The following is an 18579-nucleotide window of genomic DNA, read 5'->3' as shown; positions in this document are numbered from 1 at the left end:
AAGAGGACTCCACACTCAGCACAGAGCCCAACACAGGGTTCAATCCCACCACCCTGAGATCATGACCTGAGCCAAAATCAAGAGTCAAATGCTCAACTGAGTCACCCAGGTGCCCCAGTATTTTGCTACTTAATGTAAGTTTTATTTTTCTACATTCTATTTTTTTCTGATTTTATTTCCTATTACAGACAGTATGAAAGGGGTAAATATATAGGTGGGAAGGAGTTAGAATGTTGGGAGAAATGCAGTTTTTATAATTTAGTTACTGAAAATTATTAACTATGTAAATCTGGGAAAGTTTTTTAACATTCATAGTTTTCTCAGTAAACTCTGTCCATTTTTAGGGTAGAGATCATGTTTTCATAATAAATGGCAAATCTATCTATCTATCTATCTATCTACCTATCATCTATCCATATGATATATATGATACATGTCTATGATACATATATATGTATATACACATGATACATGTATATGTGTATATACATGATACATATACATATATGATATAACAATTCACCTGGAATATATTTTGATTTTAAGGATATTTTTTCATATACTCTGGTATTTTTTAATAAATATTTTTAATGTTTACTTATTTTTTGAGAGACAGAAAGAGACAAAGCATGAGCAGGGGAAGGGTAGAAAGAGAGGGAGTCACAGAATCTGAGGCAAGCTCCAGGCTCTGAGCTGTCGGCACAGAGACAGACAAAGAGCTTGAATTCACAAACCGCGAAATCATGACCTGAGCCGAAGTCGGATGCTTAATAGACTGAGCCACCAGGTTACCCTACTCTGGTGTTTTTAATTTAAAATTGTTTACATTTATATTTAGAATTCTGAAGATGATATTTAAAATCTAAATCGCTTGTATTAAAATTCCCAATATTTATTAGTGTAATATTGACTAGTTATGTCATGTAGAACCTCACTTTTTCTAATCCTTAACTGAACAATTTGGAGTAATTATTATTTGTGTCACCAAGCGTTGTGCTTTCTGCTTATTTATGATGATAAAAATGTGGAGCATTTTAGGAGTCCATGTGTACCCTCATCCAGGAGAGTAATAAAACATCATTTCTATCAAAATACCCCAAAATATTTGTTTAGAATTTATTTTAATTTTTTAAATATTTATTTTTGAGAGAGAGACAGTGTTAGCAGTGGAGGATCAGAGAGAGAGAAGAGAGACACAGAATCTGAAGCAGACTCTAGGCTCTGAGCTGACAACGCAAAGCCCAACCTGGGGCTCAAACCCACGAACTGTGAGATCATGACTTGAACTGTGAGATAATGACCTGAACCGAGGTCAGACACTTAAGCAACTGAGCCACCCAGGCGCCCTTGTTTAGAATATTTTAAAATTCTCCTTATGTAATTCTCAAATTGGAGGAATTATGGTAGTGGGGAAAGACATGTATTAGGATTAAAGAAAACTATATTTTTGCTCATTTAGTGATTTGTTTACATGGGTTAAATTAACATCAGTCTCGGTCTATTTGATTAAATCTCTATGAGAACATGATCTTTATTTATTTATTTTATTTTTCTTTTTAGTGTTTTATACAACATCTAATACATGATGGGCATTATTTGTAGAAAGGAAAAATTACATAACTTGAGAAAAATGTACACATGTCAGTCAAATTTTCATTTCATATAGATAGGATTTTACATTTCCTTTGATTCTGCTTGGTACTAGGCACTTTTTATTTAGAATGGTTAACCATGTACATAAGGAAATAATATATATGTCTATGAAATTGAAAGGATTTCTGGATTTGAGTTCTGGTTAAGATTTCCTAACGTGTCTATAAAAAAAGGGAAAAGAAAAAAAATACTATTGAGCAAATCCGCATAATTCACATCAGTAAGATTTTGATAAAATTCACTATTAAATTATAATATTAGTATAATAAGGATGAATTATTATTGGTTTCTTATGTTATATTTATATACATATTTAAGAAACCTTTTAATATTGAAGAGCACAATTCATAACCAGGCAGTACCACACGACTCAAGGAAAGCAAGCTTTGGTTTATTGTTTTCCAACATTTATATTTTTCAATTAAACCAGATGGTTGGAAGAAAGCCACGTTACCTCCAACTTCTAGTGATGCATTCATTGGCAGAAGTTCAAATAACCTGGTATGCATCTCCGAGTATCGTTCTCGCTGGCAGCCAAGTGTTTTCCACTTGAGCCTTTCCTCCTTGGATCCTGGCCAGCGTGGCTCAAGACTTGATGAGGATGAGGGAGCGGTATTGATTTTCCTTTTAAGCTAATCTTGTATGAGTCGGTCACTCCTTCCCTTGCTATGAATGGAGGGACACTGGAAGAAACCAGCTGCAGCACTTGCGAGGTAGAATTGCTTCTTTGGTCTCGACCTGAGCTGAATCCCAAATACTGAAAATAAAAAGAGAAAATGGCAATGGAGATAGGCCATCCTTTCAAGGCAGATAGACATTCAAGAGTCTCTAAAAGAATGTTCCTGGGAAACAGGGAATTTGCTTGTTAGAGCAAGTGAAGGGGATTCTTATTATAATACATGCTACCATTGTCAGCCAAGAAAATGATTCCTTATACCAAAGCATTCTTGGATTAACCAAGCTGTAAAGCTACTTTTTGTGTTAAAATTATATAATGAGTAGTATTATATATGCATGATACATAATATATGATATATAATGTATATAATATATGCATAAACATGCATGCTCTATAATGTATACATGGAGATTTTTTCATCTCTCTGTTTCATATAAAATTTAAACCAACCCTGCTATGAAAATACTCTAGTTCTCTAATGTAAATATAACTGTTAATTAAATCTATTAATTTCTATGTTGATGCTATCATTTGATAGAGGCAGTGCCATCTGTTAGGTTAGTATAAAATATTATAAAACATATATATATACATGTACATAAGCATATATATGTACGTGTGTATATATATGTGTGTATATACACACATATATATGTATGTATGTATATACATATATATGTATGTATATATGTTTATATACATGTATATATGTGTATATACATACATATACATATATTTATGTGTATATATATATGTTTATATACATGTATATATATACACACACATATATATACACATATATATGTGTGTGTGTGTGTATATATATATATATATATATATATATATAAAACCTACCAACATAGCCAATTCTATAATAATGTTATCTTGTTAATTTTTACTATTAGTGTCTCTTGGTTTTAATCATTAAGAAAAAAGGCTGGGATATAAAGAAATAATTTCTGAAATCAGATTCAGTAGAGTTTAAATCCTGGTCCTATCTAGTCCACTTTGGGAACTTACTTGGTCTTTATTATTGCACCTGTGTTTTCGTCCCCCTCAAATAATTACCTCAATGACTACTTTTCTCTACATCTTCTGAGAGGTTCATAGTAAGTGATAGAAAGTATTTTTATCTTTAAAAAAAAATTAACATTTATTTTTGAGAGACAGAGAGAGACAGAGCATGAGAAGGGGAAAGGCAGAGAGAGAGGGAGACACAGAATCTGAAGTAGGCTCCAGGCTCGGTGCTGTCAGTGCAGGGCCTCGAGCCTGAGTCAGAAGCTTAACCGACTGAGCCACTCAGATGTCCCAAAAAGTATTTTTATCTGGAAGACATCTTTGACTACTCACAATTGTTATGTTGCGAAACAATACGAAGATTTATAAATTTCGTATTACAAAGAAATAAAATAATTTACTTAGAATTATCTGATTTAAAAATCCCATATACTGGGGGTTCTGGGTGGCTCATTTGGTTAAGTATCCAACACTTGATATCGGGTCAGGTCATGATTTCACAGTTCATGGAGTCAAGCCCCATGTCCAGCTCTGCGCTGACAGTACAGAGTCTGCTTGGAATTCTCTCTCTCTACCCCCCCTCTCTCTTTCTGCCTCTCTCTCTCTCTCTTTCTCAAAATAAATAAATAATTTTTAAAATACTCCCATATACTGAACAAACTGATGGCTACTAGCAGGGAGGTCGGTGCAGGCATGTGTTAAATAAATGATGGGTATCAGGGCATCTGGGTGGCTCAGTCTGACCCTTGATTATTGCTCAGGTCATGATCCCAGGTCACGTGATTGAGCCCCGTGTCAGACTCTGTGCTGAGGGTGGAGCCTGCTTAAGATTCCCTCTCTCCTCTCTCTCTCTCCCACTGTCCCTCTCCCCCACTGCTAATGCTTTCTTTCTATAAAATAAAAAAAAAATTAAAAAAAATATTTAAAAAGGTGATGGGGACTAAGGAGGGCACTTGCTGTGATGAGCACTGGGTGATGTCTGAAAGTGCTGAATCACTATCGTGCATTCAAAACTAATTTTTTGCTCTACATTAACTAAATTGAGTTTAAGTAAAAAAGAAATAAAAAAACTAAATAAATAAATTAATTGGAAGAGAAAAAAATTCCCATATACTTATGCAAAAGGAATATGCAATCTTTGTAAATTAGTCAATTTTTATGTTTTCTGGTTACTGTGTATATGACATATAAAGGATTTTCAAAACTCTTTTAATGTTTATTTATTTTTGAGAGGGAGAGACAGACAGAGCATGAGCAGAGGAGGGGCAAAGAGAGAGGGAGACACAGAATCTGAAGTAGGATCCAGGCTCTGTGCTCACAGACCGTGAGATCATGACCTGAGCCAAAGTCGGTTGCTTAACCAACTGACCCACCTAGGCGTCCAGACATATAATGGATTTTAAAATCCCGTGTATATTATGGCACTCATAGCCATTTATTTTCCCTTTTGAATTTTTTATATGCTATGCAAGCAGTGACTAATTTGAAGTATTTTGAACAAGAGCATGGGGTTTCAATGTTTCCTGAAAATCTCTTCCTCTGTTATGGGAACAACACTGTCCCTGCCTCTGCTTTGTCTTAACCTCTGCCCTTGAGTAACCTCTTCTGAACTGAAAACATAGTGTGGGTGGAGGGGTCTATCTCAAGCGAGACCCCGGAAAAATGCTGGCATTACATTTGGATTCTGAATAAGTCCCAGTAATTTTCTTTTATTTGTATATAGCTTTGGATTAGTGTTATCACCCCCCTAGGTACTTTGCAGACATAACTGCACACCCAGGGACCTGAGATGTTTATTTATCCACTCAAAGGTCCAGGGTAACATTGGCAAGGAAGATATATCTCAAGGAACACAGAGCCTCTAGCTAGAAGTAGACAGAAGAGAACTTTGAGATAATGATAAGTTTTGGAGAAGACACACTTTTTTTTCACTAGTTTGCCTATGATTTTACCTGCATATATCAAACAAGTACATTTGCAGTGTCTAAAGCAAATACACCTTTTCAAAGTTTTCAAGTATGCTATACTTATTTAGATATATATTGTAAGACATAATCCACTTTCAATCATTTCTGATGTGGAAGACAATAGGTTTGGGGATGTCATATGAAACTACACATAACAAATAAATTAAACTAAAAGATTAATATAAAGAGTAATAAATATATAAACTATTCAGTTGACTGTTCTGGCCATTGAAACGTGGCTGAACATAATGAAGGAGATGTGTTCATTACATAGCAACTGAAACCTTTTACTAAAATATTTGACCCTACTCTAACTACTATTTTCCCATGTCTTCATCCTATGATCAGACATAAAATGTCTTAATTTATTTATAATTGACTTTTTTTTTAATGTTTTAAATTCCAGTTAGTTAACATACAGTGTAATATTAGTTTCGGATGTATAGTTTAGTGATTCAAGTCTTACATACAACACACGGTGCTCATCACAAGTGCCTTCCTTAATCCTCATTACCTGCTTAACCCACCCTCCCACACACAAAATTCAATATTTTTAAACACTTAGGACAGAGAAGAGAATTCGGAAAACAAACAGAAATAGAATAATTGGAAATGTTCATTTAATGGTCATTAGATGATTCGGAGGTCTGAGTAAACTAAAGAAAGGAATCCTTTTTGAGGGTATATTTCAAAGCCCACCTTAAATGATAGAAATAAAGCACACTTTAATGAAGAATAATAGTCTGTTGGGTTTAAAAAAAAAAAGTTAATCTGTCCAACTTGTTTGAAAAAAAGAGTTTATATTTACATTCCCATTATTTTCAAATGGTTAAAAAAAGTTATCTCTTCTCAAATCTACCATTGATGTTTTTTCTCCCAATCCTTTCCCACCCCCTCACTTATTTTTTTAAAACAGAAACTGCTTCAGAAAATAAATAATTAGCATAACATAAGGAAACCTAACATGTCATATTATTTAATGTTCATTTTGTTTATAATTAACTTTGACTAACTACTTTTTCATGTGCAGATTATGTGAAAAACCATAATCATTTGGAATTAGAGGTATGTTCAATGTGTTTGTGACTTACAATATATTTGAGATTTGAAATTTGTATGAATATTAGTACCATCTTAGGAGTTCATTTTCCTTTTAATTTTGTTTGGAAAGGGTCACTTACAAAGCTGTATTCTTCTGCCTAGTCTATACACACACGTCTCCTTAATTCAATCTTCACACAGAGGCTAAAAAAACCCTTTTAAAATAGATAAGTGTTTACATTACTCCTATTTAAGCCATTTCAGTAGCTTCCATTGAAATTAGTGTAAGATCCAAAATCCTTACATGATATAATGGTGTCTAATGTGTATCTTCCAAGTACATTTTCCCTTGTTTGATTGAATCATCAAATCCATTTTGTTTTCTTTTGATTTATGGACATTTTCCAGGAAATCCCCAAACTCCCAACTCTCATTTTTTGGGTTCTAATGGGACCTTTGTGGTCACAGCACGAACCTGTTGTCTTATTTAGGACAATCAGGATCTTTACAAGGATTTTTATTTTTCATATTGCACTGAAGATATAAAGTCCTTTTTGCTCCTACAATAGAAACGGTCACACTTGCTCCTGCCTCAGAAGGAAAGCTTATCTAATGGAATGCAGAGAGAAACAGAGGCGTCCTAATGGCTTTCCAGTTCTGGGTGCTGGTCCCTCAGGGGCTCTGAACAGTCTTGGTTTCTACCATTTTACAGCTTTGTTTCTTTGGCTACTACTTTAGTTTCCTATTGTTTATTTTTAATGTGTTCCCATTTTTATATCCCTATATTCATTTATCACAGTTTTAGCATGCATCAGAAAGAAAAATGACATATCAACCTGAATTTTTGAAGTATGATGTAGTGCTAAAAGTAGAGGAACATTCTACTCCTGGCTTCATCGGTTTATACATAATTTGTTTGTGGGAATTTATTTGACCTCTCCTCCCTTCATTTCTTCATATGAAGAAAATGTAAGGTTGCCTGGGTGGCTCAATTGGTTAAGCATCTGACTCTTGATTTTAGCTCAAGTCATGATCTCATGGTTTGTGGGATCGAGCCCCATGTCAGGCTTTCAGGCTGTGCACTGACAGTGTGGAGCCTGCTTGAGATTCTCTCACTCTCTCTCTCTCTCTCTCTCATTGCCTCTCCCTGACTTGCATGAGGTGTCTCTCTCTCACACACACACAATAAATAAATAAACATTATCAGGCAGCCTGTGTGGCTCAGTCGGTTAAACATCTGACTTCGGCTCAGGTCATAATTTCATGGTCTCGTGGTTCATGAATTTGAGCCCCACATCGGGCTGTATGCTGACAACTCAGACCTGGAGTCTACTTTGGATTCTGTGTGTGTCTCTCTCTCTCTGCCCCTTCCCCACTCATGCTCTGTCTCTCTCACTTTAAAAAAAATTTTAAAAATATGACAATTAGACTTATATCTTTTTAATCTTTTGAGTGGCTTCCTCTTGTGAGACTTGGGTTAAAGACCCCTGAGTAATTCAAAAGCTGTACGGCCCATCCTATACACTTCCTGTTTATTTCTCTCTGTTATTCTCTCTGTTATTCCATCTTTTTAACTCTTTCGTTCTCCTTAGAAAGGCCACTGGTACTTTCCCATTAAATGATCAATAAGTGTCAAAGATTGGATTTGAACACAAGTTTTATTCTGAATCTCATACATTTGTGCATTACATTAAATCTATTCATGGATGGGTCTCAATGAATATGTTTAAATAATTTAATTCTGAACACAGCAAAATGCTAGAAAATGGTTGGACTTTAATTTTCCACACTTTTTAAACTAGGCATTAGTTTGATAATATTTGATGGGTCAAATATAACTGCAACTACATGATTAGAACCCAGTGTGAGCAATCTAAGGTCATGACATTAGTCAAAATGCACAGCAGCAAGTCTAAGTCTAGTTTGAAGAACTTGGGTTTTGGGGAATGACTCGTTGGAAGAAAATGATAGATTGCAATGATTTAAATCTACTATCTAAAAAACTTCATTTGTTTTGGGGTACCTGGGTGGCTCAGTTGGTAAACCATCTGACTTCAGTTCAGGTCATGATCTTAAGGTTCATGAGTTCGAGCCCCACATCGGGCTCTGTGCTGACAGCTCAGAGCCTCAAGCCTGCTTTGAATTCTGTGTCTCCCTCTCTCTCTGCTCCACCCCTATTCATGCTCTGTCTCTCTCAAAAATAAACGTTAAAAAAATGTTTAAAAAATAAAAAAAATAAATTAAAAACTTACTTTGTTTTAATTTATCTAAAAGTACTAAATATTGAGTTATTCCCTGAGTAATTAAATCTGTTATCATATATTTGGTGGTAAGTAAATAAAACTTACCTACAGAGCATTTGCTACTTATATATCAAGAAACCCTTAAGGTTGATTCAGCAATTTGATACCATAAAGATTCCATAAAGATGTTTAGTTTTGAGAAAGAGAGCATGAGCAGAGTAGGGGCAGAGAGAGAAGGAGACACAGAATCCAAAGTAGGCTCCAGGCTCTAAGTTGTCAGCACAAAGCCTGACGTGAGGCTCAAACCCATAAACCTGGGCTGAAGAGATCATGACCTGGGCTGACGTTGGACGCTCAACTGACTAAGCCACCCAGGCACCTCAAAAGATGCCATATTTTCAAATATGAGATTTAGCATTTTCAGAATAAGGAAACAAAGAATGGATGGAGGGTTGGAAATGTGAGCTACAGAGACATAAGACGTTATCCTGGTCTCAATTTTGCATTTCACCAAAGATGAAGAATCTTCCCTTCAAGTTTAGGTAATAGCTATGAAATCTTTAGCCTATTGGCTCAAGCTTTAAACCATTAAAATATTTGGAGATCTTTAAAAATACTGATACTTTCATCCCTAACCAATTACTCCAATGTTCCAGGGCATCAGCATTCCACAAAAGTTCCTCAGTGAATATAATGTGCACCTGGCTATGAGATTCACCATTTAAAGCTAACTGTAATTTATCTCCTTCATCATGGCACTTTTTATCTGAATAAAATGAGAGTTTAAATAATGAATTTAAATATGAATGCCATACAGAACCTTATTATAAAATGGATCTATAACATCTCACCTGCTTCAATTGTCCCTGAAGGAAACTAAAACTCTAAGAGGACTTTACACCAAGGAAAACATCTCTGAAACCTTTGAAAAACAACTTAATAAATGAAGCCTAAGACAGGCTACACTTAACTTTATGAAGACCTAAGTTAGCATCATGATTATGGCTTATAATTACCATGAATTACTTGTGTGTGTTTATAACTGTGGGTATGTGCTTCATGACCCTAAGGAGCAGAAAGTCATATTTAAATGGAAATTATATTTTTTATAACTTTATCCTCAAGGTCTCACAACTTAAAGCAAAGCAAAATGCCATTAAATTTTTAACAGTGTTAACATTTTTTCAAAATCCTAATCTCTGATTCAACATTTAGTTTGCTGTACAAGTCAGATTTACTTTATTCTTGTAAAGGAATGTTGAATTAACTGAAAACAAAAATATGACCACATAATTATAGTAATTCAATATCTATACAATATATGACATGATATATTTGAAATTTACATATTCACTACTCTTTAAGGGTATTTGTACTTATACACACCTTTTTATGTGATTTGGTGACATTAGCAGCAAATACTTGGTTTAATTTTTGAAGAAGATGTCATGTACTTGTTCACAAATTAGAAAATCAATACCAACTATCAAATGACATGTGGTGACCTGCATCTGGGGTAAAATATAGTTTAATTGAGAAATAGTGAGAATATAGTTTAACTGAGAAATACTAAACCAAGTAGAGGGCTCAGGAAAGGTGAAGTAAAACAAAACAAAACAAAACAAAACCTCTCAAATGTTGCTGGCCAAGGCAGCCCTTAAACAAATGAAGAAGCTAATAAAATCTATGGTGTGCAAATATATTCCAAGTAGATGATGATAATGCTTGGTGGTAGGCAATGAAAGAATACTGGAATTAATAACAAATCAAAGAATGAAAAAGGCTTTCATTAACACTGCGTTAATCCTATAATATTATGTCAAAAAAAAAAAAAGTTCAGAAAGATTTAAATAAATTCCCACTGGAAAAAAAAGGAACCTCAGAACTATCACAGAGATAGTCTTAAGTTACAAAATATTCTTATTTTTAAAAATGTACACATATATTTTACGTATGGGTCATAGGTGCAATGTTATTTTTAATGGAGTAAAAATGTTCTTATTAGAACTTATCAGGTGCCCCGTACTGACAAACATGTTCAAGGAACATGTCTTAGGTCAGCTGTTTTGTTAGGTATTTTAGGCACATTTTCATTTTAATCAGTTCTTCACTCAACCATCTCTGGGAAATATTCACCTCAAAAATTAATGAAATCTTATACAAAAGACAAGAGCTTTCAAATAATCCTTCACTTATTTTTTTAAAAAAACAAGTGATGAGAAGCCATTAAGATGTTATAAGCTCAGGGGCACCTGGTTGGCTCACTAGGTAGAGCATGTGACTCTTGATCTCAGGGCTGTGAGTTCTAGCCCCATGATGGGTATAGAGATTATGTAAAAATAAAATCTTTTTAAAAAAAAGATACTTAAAAAGTTTAATACACTGACATTTTTAATAAAGATTGTGGCTTCTATTGATATGCTTTCAAAATCTATACATTAAATCTATCTCTGCTTCAAAATCTATACATTAAATTATTTAGCAGATACTCATGAATAAATACTTACATGACATGAATAGTTTCTTGTAAGATTTTAATCCTGACATTTCAAACAAATACTAAGTATTAAGGTGAAACTATCTCTTCTAGTTTAAAAAATCTTCTATTATTTAAAATATAGAACATTAGGGGTGCTTGGGTAGCTTAGTTAGTAAAGTGTCCAACTCTTGATTTCAGCTTGGTTTATCTCCTGGTCATGAATTCCAGCCCCACGTTGGACTCTATGTTGGGCGTGGAGCCTGTTTGAATTCCCTCTCTCCTTCTCCCTCTGTCCTTACGCCAATCGTGCACAGTCTCATAATAAATAAATAAATAAGTAAATAAATAAATAAATAAATAAATAAATAAATAAAATGTAGAACATTAAATAACGGACTATGAAAGAACTTGCAAATAGTCTCCTAAAAAGAGAAATTTTTAAATATTGAATTTAAATTAATCAAGTCCGTATAAGAAGTGAAAAATATTTTTAATAGCATGTTTGAAGTTGTATTTTAAGAGTTGAGAAACAAAAGTGATAGTACCGAAGATAAAAAGTTAGCTAATTCTTTATGAAGATATAGGCAAATTTCACTCAGAAATAGCAACTCGCCATATTTCCTGTGAGGGCAGCCATCTGATGGTAATCTTGCATTTACTGTTAGATGCAAATATATCCAAATTTGAAAGAAATGTTAATTAATAAATAATTAATAAAAAGAAGTTTAAATGTACCTCCAAAATCTTTCTACATAAAGGAAAGAAGATGCAATAATACTGTAGTTGGAATGGAAAATTCTATTTTTTTTCAGTGTCTTGAGGAAATTGGTAAGAAATGACTTTGTCATTTTACGTTACTTCAGAGTTGTCAATTTTTTGCTGTTGGATTTGAATTCTGACAATAACTGATATCTCTTATTTAGTGATGTTTTTATACATTTTTGGTTCTTTCTGTGTTTTCTTATGTGATTAACTGAAAAGTTAGGAGAGACAATATTATATGTGCTTAGGCTGGCACCATTTTAAACTAAAAGTCCTAGTAGAGGAACAGCTGGGGAGAAGAAAGTGAGAAGTAGTGTCTCAAAATGATCACTGTGCCATAAACAAAATACACAATAGAATTTTTATAGGGTCACCTGAGTGGTTCAGTTGGTTGAGTGTCTGACTCTTGATTTCAGCTCAGGTCATGATCCTAGGGTCATGGGATCTAGACCTGTGTCAGGCTCCATGCTAAGCATGAAGCCTACTTAAAATTCTCTCTCTCTCTCTCTCTCTCTCTCTCCCTCCCTCCCCCTGCCCCCTCCCTCACTCATTCTCTCTCTCAAAATAATAATAATAATAGAAATAATATTTTTTACAGATTAAGTTAAAGAGAGTAAACTATTAGAAGGAAAAGACATATAACAATGAGGAGAGTCAAAACTAGTGAAAAAATATTGATGAAACATCTCATGGTGCATTTCATGATGTAAGATTCAAAACAACTTTGTATAATAAAATATCAAAAACAGGAAAATAATCAAAGACCCTTGATAAATATTTACTATAAACATGATTAAAATAGAGAATGCTCAAGAAATAAAAAAAAAACCTTTATAGGAGATATAGAAAATATTTATAACAAAATAAAATGACAAAGTATTTGAATGAATAGTTATTAAATATTTGGAAAGAGGTTTACCTACGAGAGTATTAAATGCAATTTAAAATAATATTCCTTCATTGTTGTTTGCTTATCAGTTCACTTTCTAGTTTATTCCATGTTCTATGGGTCTTCATTCACTTAAATGTCACACTGTCTTGATTAATGTAAATGTGCATGCATCTTGAAATCAGGTATAATTCTTCATTTTTTAGTAAGATTTGGTCATCTAGGCCCTTTGTATCCAATGTAAATTTTGGAAACTGTTGATTATTACAAACAAAGAGAAAGCTTACTGGAAATGTGACTAAGATTACATTACATGTATCATTCATTTGGGGGTAAATTGATTTCTTAAAAATATTGGATCTTTCAAACTGTGAATATAGAATAACTCATTTCTTTAGCAAATCTGTGGTTTTTGTTTTGTTTTGTTTTCATTATACAGTTGTCTCTTACCTCTTGTTAAATGTTTGGCTAACTTACATGAATTTTGACACTATTATATATAGAATGTTTTAAGATTCATTTTGTGTTTGTTGTTTGCTCTTAGTTCTTTGGAAAATAAAAATAACTTCTGTATATTAACTTGTATTATACAGTGTGCTAAATGCAGTTATTTGTAGTTGCCTTTCTGTGCACTCCTCAAAATATGAAATGGTAAGAGTGGATATCCTTAGGGGTGTGTGTTCAGTATTCTATCATCCATTATGACATTAGCTATAGATTTATCATTTTGTCTTTTATCAGATTGAGGAAGTTCCCGACTCTTCTTACCTAGAGTTTTTAACAGAAATTGGCTTTGAATTTTCTTATTCTTTTCTTGCAATCATCAAAAAGGTTTTTTAAAGCAAGTTTACATTACTGAGATAACATTTAATTGGTCATGATGTATTATTCCTTTGATATATTTTTGGATTTAATAGCCAATATTTTAAAGTATTTTTATACCTATATTCATGACCAATATCAGTCCATAAGTTTCTTTTGTTGTCTTTTGCTGTCTTTAGGAGATTGTGCTTTTTTATAGCCTCATAAAGCAAGTGGAAAGAGATATTTTTGTTTTCTGGATGCAGTTCTATAAAATTGGTATTATTTCTTCTTATATGTTTGATAAAATTCAACAGTAAAATCATCTGTGTCTAAAATTTCCTTTTTATCAAAGTTTTTTTTTAAGTCATTTTTTTAAATGTTTATTTATTTTTGACAGAGAGAGAGAGAGACAGACAGAGAGACAGAGAGATAGAGCACGACAGAGAGACAGAGAGACAGAGAGACAAAGCACAGACAGGGCAGGGGGAGGAGCAGAGGGAGACAGAGACACAGAATCCGAAGCAGGGTCCAGGCTCTGAGCTGTCAGCACAGAGCCCTACGTGGGGCGGAACTCACAAGACCAGGAGATCGTGACCTAAGCCGAAGTGAGACGTTTCACCAACTGAGCCACCCAGGCGACCTATCAAAGTTTTTTAATGACAAATTCTTTATCCTTTTGTAGACATAGGACTATTAAAATTTCCTTTTTTGTTGCATGTGAGTTTTATCGATTACATTTTCCAAGGAATAGATCCACGTCATCAAAGTTTTCCCATGTGTTGGTATTAAATTGATCCTTTGACTATCTGTAGGCTCTACAGCGATAATCTTTTTTTCATTCATGATATTATTATAATTTGTAAGATATTTGTCTTTTCACCAATCTGACTAAGAGCTTATAAAGGTTTGTATTTTGTTCTTGTCATGTTTTTGTTTTTTTTTTTTTTTAATTCAATCTGCTCAAATAGTCAATATGTGGCTTTATAATTTTTTCCATTTTTCTATATTCTGTACCTCATTTCTGTTGTTTGGGGATAATTTACTTTTTTTTATGTATCTTAAGGTGAAAATTTGAGTGATTGATTTTAAATGTTTTGGACCTTTTTTACTTTTACAATGTTAATACTTAAAGCCATAAGATTCTCTCTAAGCAGCATTTTGGCTGTATATCATTAATTTTTATGCGATTTTTCCCATTATCATTAGGTTTGATTTTTTTCCTGAGTGATGCTAAATTTCTAAATACTTGATATTTCCTATGAAATCTTTTGTTACTGATTTCACTTGCTTTTAGTGTGTTTAGAAACATGCTCTGTGCATCTCTGAGTCTTTTAAATTCACTGAATATTATTTTTTAAGGATAAAGCAAGTGTATTTCCTTTATCACATAGTACAAATATAAATCTGAATCTTTATTACTGAATTATCACATAACTTTATATTTTCACTTTCTTGAGGAGATTCAAATTGATTCCAACAAAACACTAGAAAACTTGCAAAGTCACTACACAGTTAAATAGCTACTACTGAAAATATCTTGGTATTTTGGTACAATGGGATTAACAGATTTGTGGTGAATATTTGTTTTAAAATTATTAATATTAAATCTATTTATTTTTTCATCAGTATAATTTTGATATAAATGTGAAAATGTTTCTTTATATATTTCAGGTTTTAAACAGATAATCTAACAAAGTCACTTTACATTTATGTATCTTAAGTATATTTCCAAGCAGAAATAAAAGATGAAGAAAGAGGAAGGAAAAGATATGTTGAAAAGAAGGAACGTCCACACACAAGCCCTATTTTAAGTACCGTGTTTTAAAATAAGATAATTATCATCTTCATGAATCAACGGTTTATGTTTCTCTAAAGTCATAGAACACCCTTATTTTTTTCATAATACAAATCCCATGATTTGTTTCCTTGTAATATTTTCTTTGTCACTGAGAAAAAATGTCTACTTATATCCCACTCAGTTCATTTTGAAAAAGGATACTCTATCACCTTAATTCATAGAAAATAAAATCATACAGGCTTTCACCAGTGTTCAAAAAAAAGAAAAAAAGAAAAAAAAACATAAGAAGAATACTTTGAATAGGGAGAATAATCTACTGAATAAGCAATGGGTAGGGAATTCCAGAAGAAAGCATAATGCTCATTCTAGCAACATAAATATATTTTGCCTCTGGCAAAGCTAAGGGCAGACATAGCCCATATAGACATAAGAGTCTTAAGTACTGTTCAGATGAAAATTTTATTAGATTAAATGTCAGCAAAATACACAAAAATTTCAATTACACATATTTTAGACAGTGTTCAATACTGGTATAGTATATCTATGAAGAACATGGACAGCTCTGAATTTAGTCACAAAAATGTGGAAGTCTTATTCTATTTAATGAGCAATATTTATGCTCTGAAATATTAACATTTTGAATAAATTTCTGAATAGTCTTATATAAAACATGACTTTAAATCACTTCTTTTTGCTAATATACATAGCAGATTGCTTATTTGGCTTATGGTTCACACAAAATACTGAAACTCCTGGCTCACTGCTCATGTAGCATGCTGTCTTACCTCCTGCTTGGCCTCACTGGCTTTCACAGATGCCTTCCTCAAAAATTTACCACACTGAAATAAAAAAGATCTTTCAACATGCAAACATGATCACGTTTCTCTTCTCCCATCATTACTTTCCAAGTTTATTTATTTGCCGTTGGCCTTAGACTATTATGCATATACATATAGAGCATTATACATGAACTGCATGAACTCTATATGAACGAGCCTTTTATTGTCTATCGAACTTCAAATCTTATCACTCCACTCCCATCCACTTTCCCATTCTTCATGATTTTTACTCCAGGTAGATAAATTAATTTGGAGACTGTAATTTCACGATCTTTCTCCTTTGTCTTGAAGTACTTATATGTATAGCCTTCTCTTTTGGAATATTCTTCTTTATACCTCCTTTCATCTGAAAATCTTTCATTTGACTTTATGTCTTGTTTTATGTGCTTCTTCATCTAATGAGACTTTTCCTTTTAAAAATTTCTACCTTTGGGGGCGCATGGATGGCTCAGTCGGTTGAGCACCTGACTCTTGATTTCGACTCAGGTCGTAATCCCAGTTTTGTGAGTTGGAGTCCCGTGTGGAGCTCCGTGCTGCTGGTGCAGAGCCTGCTTGAGATTCTCCCTCTCTCTCTCCCCTTTCCCCCACCCTCTCTCGGTCTCTCTCAAAATAAATAAATGAACTTAAAAAAAATTTTCTATCATTGGTCATCATAGCATGCAATACACCATATCTCTGTGTGTGTACTTGTTTGTTACTCTTTTCTGAATTTAAGTACTTTTTGAAGGAATATCTATCACATTTACAACTGTATCCCCAGGAACTAGCATGTAACTTGCACATAATAAAAGCTTTTAATATGTGCAAGTTACATTGAGTAGAACTCATACAGCAAGGAAAAGTGTCACACTGCATCCTAAATGTAATTTCTACCTAGTCTTAATGCATAGTATGCACACACTCATGCACACATAGTGCTTGCCATTAATTTATTAAAATTATCCTATTTTAACTAAGAGAATTATTCTATACCTTACATGTACCTGCCACTCATTCAGTCTCTTCTGGTATCCTCTCTTGCTTCACCTATGTTCTCCTAAAGACATATTTATCTAGACATGAGAACATGCATATACATATTTTATTTTATTTTATTTAAAAAATTTTATTTGAGTGTAGATGACAACAATGTTACATTAGTTTCAGGTGTAGAATATAGTGATCCTGCAAGTTTATATATTAAGCTAATGCTCACCATATTGCAGCTACCATCTGTCACCATATAACACGATTATAGTACCATTGACTATATTCTCCATGCTGTGTCTTTTGTTCCTCCGACTTATTCATTCCATAATACTGGAAGCCTGTATCTCTCACTCCCTTTCACCCATTTTGCCCATTCCCTTACTCTCGTTCTCTCTGGCGACCATCAGTCTGTTCTCTGTATTTATAGGTCTGATTCTGCTTTTTGTGTTTTATTTATCCATTCATTTGTGTTTCTTTAGTTCCATATACGAATGAAATCATATGGTATTTGTCTTTCTCAGTCTGACTTATTTTACTTATACACGAATTTTATTATTTATTTCTTCATTTTAATATATATATTTTTTTATTTTAGAGAGAGGGCATGAGCAGGGGAGAGGGGCAGAGGGAGAAAGAGAATCTCAAGCATGCCCCATGCTCAGCATAGAGCCTGACACAAGAGCTGGATCCCACGATCATGACCTGAGCCAAAATCAAGAGTCGGGCATTCAACCGACTGAGCCACCCAGGCACCCCTCACTTATAAACACATTTTAAATACATTTTGAACAAATATGATTTTTGCTCACATCATTAAGCAATGTATGTTGTATATAATTTTTACCTTTAAATTATATGCATATATAGCACTGGTCATACGTGCTGTTGACAGATCCTTACCTCCTTTTCTGTTTGTATGGAGCACGATTTCTGTGGTAACCACACATCGCAGAATCAGTAGGGTAAAACTGCCATATCTCACCATGGCCTAATGCCAGCTCACATTCTTAGTAGTGGGTAAACAACCCAGCATTTGATGAAGTAGGCTTCACAACAAAGATCCAGTATCTTAGGACTAAAATGTGGAGTTGCTATAAACACTTGGCCACCACATTCCAATCATCACTGTGGTAACCTTTGACACTTCCTGCCGAACACAACCAAGGTCAGAAGGATTGAGAGGCCCTGCTGTCACAGTCTATATATGTATTGAAAATTAAGATCAACACTATTTTTGCTCTCCAACTCACAAATGTGTCTGTTCTCCCTGACTACCTGGAAAATCTGAATTACTGATTGACAGTGCACCGTCCCAGTCATTGGGCTGTAGATGACGAATCCAGGCATGCTGAGCTCAACAATAGTGTGGCCAGGACATTATGAGCATGGCAGAGACATGGACCCACTGGATTCGTTCCTTTGGGATTTTATCTAAAATA

The 18579-nt window shown here is 33.7% G+C and overlaps 1 long non-coding RNA gene across 1 annotated transcript; it reads right to left on the bottom strand.

Annotated features, from left to right (window-relative positions):
* Positions 1 to 2043: 2043 nt before the first annotated feature.
* LOC132693261 (uncharacterized) lies at positions 2044 to 18216 on the bottom strand. Its single transcript, XR_009616686.1, has 3 exons — positions 18041 to 18216; positions 16118 to 16171; positions 2044 to 2410 (listed from the first exon to the last, which is right to left on the bottom strand). It is a non-coding gene; the product is annotated as an uncharacterized LOC132693261 (long non-coding RNA).
* Positions 18217 to 18579: the final 363 nt, after the last annotated feature.

This window comes from Panthera onca, chromosome B1 (genome assembly GCF_046562875.1).
Source record: "Panthera onca isolate mPanOnc1 chromosome B1, mPanOnc1 haplotype 2, whole genome shotgun sequence".
NCBI lineage: Eukaryota > Metazoa > Chordata > Mammalia > Carnivora > Felidae > Panthera > Panthera onca.
This window is presented reverse-complemented; position numbering and strand designations above follow the sequence as displayed.